This window comes from Miscanthus floridulus, chromosome 9 (genome assembly GCF_019320115.1).
Source record: "Miscanthus floridulus cultivar M001 chromosome 9, ASM1932011v1, whole genome shotgun sequence".
NCBI classification, from domain to species: domain Eukaryota; kingdom Viridiplantae; phylum Streptophyta; class Magnoliopsida; order Poales; family Poaceae; genus Miscanthus; species Miscanthus floridulus.
In genome coordinates this window covers 122478815-122487144 of record NC_089588.1, presented here as the reverse complement: position 1 = coordinate 122487144, position 8330 = coordinate 122478815, and positions in this window count along the sequence as shown.

The window sequence follows — 8330 nt, the reverse complement described above, 5'->3', positions numbered from 1 at the left end:
AAAAGTTATGAAACACAACATATGTTAATAAGTTATTCTAAAAATTTATGTACTTAAGTTATTCTATACAACTTGCCAACGCTGCCTAATAAAAGTTAAGATAAAAACTTGTGTTAATAAGTTCTGCTTTGCAGAATTTTATATTGTAAAAGGTATGACATATAAGTTGTGGCCATATATTGTGCATAAAAGTTATGTGTATAGCTTGATAACTTTTCAAAAAAAAAAGAAAAATTAAGTGTATAACTTGTTTGTATAACTTAAATATATATAACTTGATGAATAACTTAGGTGTAAAATTGGACGTATAAGTTATATTCCATAACTTAGTTGTACAAATTAATATCATAATATAATAACATAAATATAAAACTATGTACGAAAAATAACTATATAGTATAACTTATAAATATGTAACAAAAAAATGGTAGAAAAAAAAGAATGAAAAATAAATGTTCGTACAGGTGCAGCCAATAGCCAATGCCATGGGATAAATCTGACCAATGTACCGAATATATCTACATACCATGGAAAGGCGAAAAATATTTAAGGACGAAGTGGAACCTATAAAGAAATAAACCGTACAGAGTAATTAAAGGAAAAGGAACGGAGAGATCCGTGCGGGTGGACGCGTCGTTCGCCGGGGAGAATGGGAACAAACATACAGTTCCAAAACAGATTGTTGATTATTTACTGCCGTCTCGATCTTTTTGTTAGAGCATCTACAGCGCACGGAAGTAGTATAGCCACGTAATCCAACCAAAGGGATGAATCCGTTTATGGTAAAAAGCAATGTGGGTCCCACATGACAAATACAAAAAAAAAAACATGCACTGAACAGCCTGTTCGGCAGGCCTTGCTGAGCTGAATGTGCTCAGCCCAGCCGTTCGGCAGCCCAGCCCCAACCGAACGGCTGGAGATAAGCGACGGCCGGGCACTGTGTGCCACTCCCTGCGTCCTCTTTTCCTCTTCGCCCGCGCGGCTAGGGTTTCCCTGCCCTCTCGGCGCTCGTCCGCGTCTCAGCGCCCGATTCTCGGTGGTCGTCAACACCGCGTCTCCTGGCCGCGTCGGTGGCCACCAGATCCGTCCGCGCCCGCCTCTCTACGCCGTCCTCCTCGCCGGGCCTGCGGTGACAGTGACCTCCGCCTCCTTCCCTAACCCCGCCTCCATCGACGATGCCTTCGTCCAGCAAGGTAACCTCCGGATCCCACGCCGCCGTCCTCACATCCGGCCGCCTCTGAGCCCCAGCTCGTCGTCTTGTAGGTTGACCCCCGAGCGGCTACGGTTTCCCCGCACTCTCGTCGGACCTCGGTGACAGTGCTCTCTGCCTCCCTCCCCGACCCCGCCTCCATCGACAGCGACTCCCTCTAGCACGATAACCCCCTAGATCCCACGCCGCCGCAGTCTCACCCGGCCGGATCTGAGCCCCACTGCCTCATCTTGTAGGTTTACCCCCACGCCGCACCCCTCATCACCGCCAGACCTGGTCAACGTCTGCTCCTTCCAGGTGTTTCTGAGCCGCCGTCCTCCTTGTAAGGCCCCGTCTGCATCGACACCGACTGGCTCCAGCAAGGTACCCCGGATCTGGCACTCACTTCTGGAGCTGGCTAGTGTCAATTTTGAGGTCATGCAGCTGGTCTTTTATAGAGCTAGCTTTACTGATCGAATAGGATTTGTGGCAAGATTAGTTAGGGGCTCTTGCACTTGGGGGTGCTAGAGTTTAGCCCATCATTTCCAAATTTGCTATTTGCTTTTTGATCATAGGCTAGGAATTACTTAGAGTGCTTTTGTTTACACTGAAATGATTGACCTTAGTATTGGTACCCAAGGTATTAATTCGGATCAGGATGTTGATTCTACTTACTATCTGTGCTCTTGGAGTGATGCTGAAATCGGGAATCACTGACAAACGGGGCTTTAGCCTAGCCATTTCTAGTTGGATGTTCAATTCTTTATGATAGGTTACAGGTTCCAGTGTTTTGTTTTGGCTTCAAATGCTTCATCTATTACTTCAGATTTCAGGTTGTTTTTACTTGAGTACCAGTGTGTTTGTAGTGTACCTAGAATGGAGAGTTTTTAGCCACTAAGAGTTGTTGATTTGTTGTTACTAGGGGTTTGTCCATTACCTGTTGATTTGTTGGTACTTGGGGTTTCACATGAATACATGCATGCAATCCTGGTGATCTCACATGTTTGTATGCCTGCAAATGCGTGTTCACAGTATGCAATATGAGAAGTTATCTGTTATCGTAGTTATTCCTGGTGACCCTTCTTGCACTAATAGCAAGGGCTATTGGTTTCTCTGCCATATGCATGCATTATAGTTTTGTCAGTATAACCCATTTAGCTTGTATCCTTCAACTACACCCATTCTGTAGGCTACTATAACTTTATAAGCTGCATCAACACTACTTAATTGAACAGCTTACAAATATGCTCTATGTTTACACTACAGAGATTTCAGGGATGTTTCATCTGCTGGTGATCAACGCTGCCCAAACTAGCGGTGTCGTTGACTTCGTCTTGCTCTCCACCTTGAAAGCATCTAGACCCCTAGTTGGGTTTCAGTGATTAATGACAATACGTGATTACTATGACTAACGTGTGTTTTGCAGAGGCAATTAAGTTAGGTCATGGTAATGTCAATTGATAGGGCAATCATGGTTGTCATGCCCCTACGATGGAAATCATTTCGGTTTTCAAAGGATGGATGACAAGGTTAAGGATGGACTAGTTCTAAGTGTCATTTGGTGTTGAAGAGACACTTAGAGTAGTTTAGGACTTTATTTTTCCTTTGGCCATACTATTAAGGGGGGTATGGACTAGTAGCTTGACCTAGGCGAGTCTTGTCGGTTAGGTGTGGTGCAACTTGTCAAATCTAGCACTAGGTAGCTCTAAAGTAGCCCTAAGATCAATTGGAGCAAACTTCATTCACATATGATTTCGAGTTGGAAGTGAATGGAGGGTCAAATGTTGACTGGACGCTGGTCCCGGTGTGACCGGACGCTGGTAGTAGAGTCTGGTCAGTTCATTTGATCAAGGTGAAGTCGTCTGGTTGCGACCGGACGCTGAGAGAAATGTGACCGGATGCTGGGTGCCAGAGTCCGGTCAACTCCAGTAAGGTTCCAGAGAGGGAGAATCTTGATCGGACATGTTCGGTCAGTGCTGACTGGACGTTGGTCAGGTTTTGGTTACTGACCGGACGCTGAACAGCGAAGTGACCAAACTCTGGGCTCCAGCGTCCGGTCAACATCAGTAAGGGTCTAGAGAGCAGTTTTTGTGACCGGACGCGTCCGGTCAGTGCTGACCGGAGGCTGGTCAGAGTCCGGTCACAACTTAACGGCTCTGTGGTGGGGAGAACTAACTAGAGCGTCCGGTCACCTTGACCAGAGTGTCCTGTCACCCCACAGAGTGCTGACTCAAGCACATAACGGTTCATTTTGAATGAGGGGTATAAATACTTCCTCTATTCATTCAAGAGAGTACTCTTGCCTATTTCAACAGCTAAGAAACATCCTTGAGAGTGCCAAGGAGAGCAAGAGCCTAGTGAGGTGATTGAGATTTGAGAATCCAAGATTATGGTCTCATTAGTGAAAAGAGAGTAGCAAGTGTGCATCCACCCTTCTCATTAGGCTTGTTGTGGTCAAGTGAGAGTTCTTACTTGTTACTCTTGGTGATCGCCATTACCTAAATGGCTTGGTGGTGATTAGGAGTTTAGTGATCATCCGGCGAAGCTTGTGGATGACCCAACTCAAGTTGTGAGCGGTTGTGGGTGATTCACCGTGACGGAGTGTCAAAGAATCAACTCGTAGAGAGTACTTGATCCTTGCACGGATCAAGGGGGAGCTACACCCTTGCGCAGGTGCTCCAACGAGGACTAGTGGGGAGTGGCGACTCTTCGATACCTCGGCAAAACACCTCTGTGTTCCTTCTCCTCTCTTTACTTTAAGCATTTACATTTGAGCAATTTAATTCTTGTCTTTACATTCTTAGAATTGTCATGCTAAGTAGGATTGGAACTTAGGATGCTAAACTTTTATGCGGTAGATCAATAGAATCACTTTCTAGGTACAAGGGGTGAAGTGGGCTAAGTTAGGGTTTATTTATTGCAAAGAATTTTAGAATTAGCCCAATTCACCCCCCCTCTTGGGCATCTTGATCCTTTCAATTGGTATCGGAGCCTCGTGCTCACGTATTTAGGCTTAACTGCCTAGAGAAAGATGTCTCACGGGAATGGACCTCCTCATATCTTTGAGGAAGATGATTTTCCTTATTGGAAAATCCACATAGAGGCGTATTTAGAAGCTCTAGATGTTGAAATTCTTAGAGCCGCCTCTCAAGGGTTCCCAAAACCTAGGGATCCCACGCACCTTCAAGGCGATGAAGTGAATTATGAAAAATGAAATGCAAAGGCTAGAAACACCATCTTTAGAGGCCTTTGCAAAGATGTGTTTAACCATGTGAGGAACCACAAGGACGCCCATGCACTATGGTCAGACATTTGTGCGCTCCATGAAGGAACAAAGAGTGAGCGTGAGGAACGCTATCATCTCGTCATGAAAAAGCTTAATTCTTTTGAGATGTTTCCTAAAGAGAGTGCTAATGAGATGTACTCATGCTCAAATATTCTTGTAGAGGAAGTCAATGGGCATGGACTCACTCAAATGTAACCATCTGATGTTGTAAGAAAAATCTTGAGTGTCTTCCCCATTGACAAATATGGGCATATTGTGACCGTGCTTCATCAAGGTGATCTTTCCACCGCTACACAAACCCAAATCTTGGGAAAGATCAATGCTCATAAGATGTATATGCACACCACACCACAAGAAGGCTCATCCTCTACCAAGAAGAAAGACAAAGACTTTGCATTTAAGGCTAGCCAAGAGAAGGGCAAAGCAAGAATTCAGTATGAGAGCTCAAGTGATGATGAAATTGATGATGCAAGTCTTGCTCTCATGGTGAGAAGAAGCACCAAGATGCTTAAGAAGCTAAACAAGAACGGCATCAAGTTTGATGGCAAGAAAAAGAAGTTCTTCACTAACAATAGAATGAAGCCAATCTCAGAGATGGATTGCTACAATTATAGAGAACTTGGTCATCTACCTCACTAATGCCCTAAGCCCAAGAAAGACAAGCACAAGAAGAAGTACAAGGGAAAGAAAGATGACTCAAGTGATGAAGATGAAGATGAGAAGAAGAAAAACAAGTCATACAAGAAGAAGGATGGCAAGAAGGACTTCCACAAGAAGAAGAAGAATGTCAAGGCATACATCGTCGGTGATTGGCTCAAGTATATTGATTCATCAAGTTGCACATCTGATGATGATAGTGAGAATGAGAAGGTGGGCGCTATTGTGATTGACTCTTCATCATCTTCACCAACACCATCGCCATCATTCTCTACACACCTATGCCTTATGGCCAAGGGTGAACGAAAGGTATCAAATGATGATGAAAGTAGTGGTGATGAAAATGCTTGCAATGATGATAGTGATAGTGAAGATGATGAATTTGAATCACCTTCATATGATGATCTTATTAAATTGCTAAATCAATACACTAAGATCATTAGAAAGTCAAGAGCTAAGAATGAAAAGCTAGAACTTAAGAATGATTCTCTTTTAGCTAAATGTGACATAGCGGAAAAGGCTAGTGTTAAGCTTAGAGAAGCAAATGATGCTATGTCATCCAAACTCAAGGAGCTCAAATCTTCTAAGAAAGAGCTTAAAGAAAAACATGATAAACTTGAGGGGATACATAATGAGCTCATCACTAGCTATAACATGCTAAAAGAAGAATATACCAAACTTAAGGTTAATCATGATAATCTAGTTATCTTTCATGAGTTTTTATCCAATGAGCCACATGATGCTACTAACGATGTTAAGATTGATATAGCTACATCATGTGATGATTTGATTATTGAGAGCATTGAGCAAGGTTCTAGTAGCAAAGGTAAGCAAGTGGTTGAGTCCGATAACTATGATGAATATGTCAAGATCAAGAATGAGAATGAGAAGCTTAAGAAAGATCTTGAAAAGCTATCAATAACCAACACCATTGTGTTAGAAAACCTTGACCATGATAGTGATCTAGCTCTTGAGAATGCGAAGCTCAAAGAAGAGAACAAGAGACTCAAGAAAGAAAAATCATGATGAGCTCAAAGAAGAGAATAATAAGCTCAAGTTAGAGACAGAACATCTCAAGACCAAATTGAGCAAATTCATAAGAGGCCAACATCTTCAAAGTGAGCTACTCATGAACACCATCATGAAGATGGATAGAAGTGGAATTGGGTATTTGGCAAATCAAGAGAAGAAGGCTCAAGCTCAACAACAACAACACAAGTCAAAGCTAAAGACAAAGAGGTGTTTTGAGTGTGGACAAGAAGGTCACTTTGCCCATGAGTGTCAAACTCCACCACCACAACCCTTGCCCAAGCATGCTAGACCTTTTGCTTTCAATGCTCATTACATGCTTAGAAAGGACTCTAGTGGTAGAATGAAAGTCATGTTCTTAGGACCTCCCAACAAGAATAGGCCTAAGAAAATTTGGGTTGTAAAGTTACTAGTAGAGAAAGTTAAGGGCCCTTAAGAAGTATGGGTCCCTAAACAAGCTTGATCTCTTGTGTTTAGGTGAACTACAAGACCGATGGAAGTCATTGGGTAATTGATAGTGGTTGCACACAACATATGACCGGTGATCCTTGTATGTTTACCTCACTAGATGAAGAAGTAGATAGCCAAGAAAGAATTACATTTGGAGATAATTCAAAGGGCAAAGTCAAAGGATTGGGCAAAGTAGCAATATCAAATGATCATTCTATCTCAAATATGCTATATGTTGCTTCTTTGAGTTTCAACTTGCTATCCGTTGGACAATTGTGTGATCTTGGCTCCCAATGCTTGTTTACCAAGAAGGAAGTTGTTGTATCTAAGAAGGATGATGATCAAGTGATATTCAAGGGATTTAGATACAATAACCTATATCTAGTGGATTTTACCTCCGAAGATGCTAATTTGAAGACATGTCTATTCACTAAAACATCACTTGGGTGGCTATGGCATAGAAGACTTGCTCATATTGGGATGAGTTCACTCAAGAAGCTTATGAAGAATGAATTGGTGAGAGGGTTGATAGATGTGAAATTTGAGAAGGACAAGCTTTGTAGTGCATGTCAAGCCGACAAACAAGTTGCAAACACTCATCCTACAAAAGCTTTCATGTCAACCACAAGAGTGCTAGAGCCCCTTCACATGGACTTATTTGGACCAACAACATATAAGAGTTTAGGAGGAAATCTTTATTGTCTTGTGATTGTTGATGACTACTCAAGATATACATGGGTGTTCTTCCTTCATGACAAGACCGAGGTTGCTTCATGCTTTAAGATGTTTACCAAGAGAACACAAAATGAGTTTGAAGTGAAGCTCAAGAAGATTAGAAGTGATAATGGTAAAGAGTTTGATAACACAAACATTGAAGCCTATTGTGATGAAGTTGGAATCAAGCATGAGGTCTCCACAACATGCACACCTCAACAAAAATGATGTAGTTGAGAGAAAGAACCGAACACTAATCACACTTGCAAGAACAATGCTTGATGAGTACAACACACCCGAAGCTCTATGGGCGAAAGCTGTCAACACCGCATGTTATGCATCCAATCGCCTATTCCTTCAAAAGTTTCTTGGCAGGACACCTTATGAGTTGCTCAATGGGAAGAAACCAGACGTCTCATTATTCTAGGTGTTTGGTTGTCAATGCTACATCTATAAGAAGCGGCAATACCTAGAGAAGTTTCAAAGACGTTGTAATATTGGTTTTCTTGTTGGTTACTCATCAAAGTCGAAAGCATATAGAGTACTTAATCATGCCACTAGCTTGGTTGAAGAAACATATGATGTGGAATTTGATAAATCTAACGGCTCCCAAGGAGCACATGAAAATCTTGATGATGTAGGTGATGAACCATTGAGGGAGGCCATGAAGAACATTTTGGTTGGAGACATCAAGCCTAAAGATGATGAAGATGATGTACAAGTGATTGATCCACCTTCTTCATCAAATGTGCCACAAGATGGTGATAAAGATGGGAGAGTAGAAAATAAAGATACGCATGTCTCTCATGATCAAATGGTGGCACAAGCACAAGATATTGATGCTCCACAACCTCCCCCTCAAGTGGTTGATAGAAGAAATTCACCTCTACTACAAGCTCATCCACAAGATCTCATCATAGGAAGTCTATCAAAGAGTGTAATGACTCGATCTCAAAAACTTGCTTCTTTTATTGAACATTACTCTTTTGTCTCTTGTGTTGAACC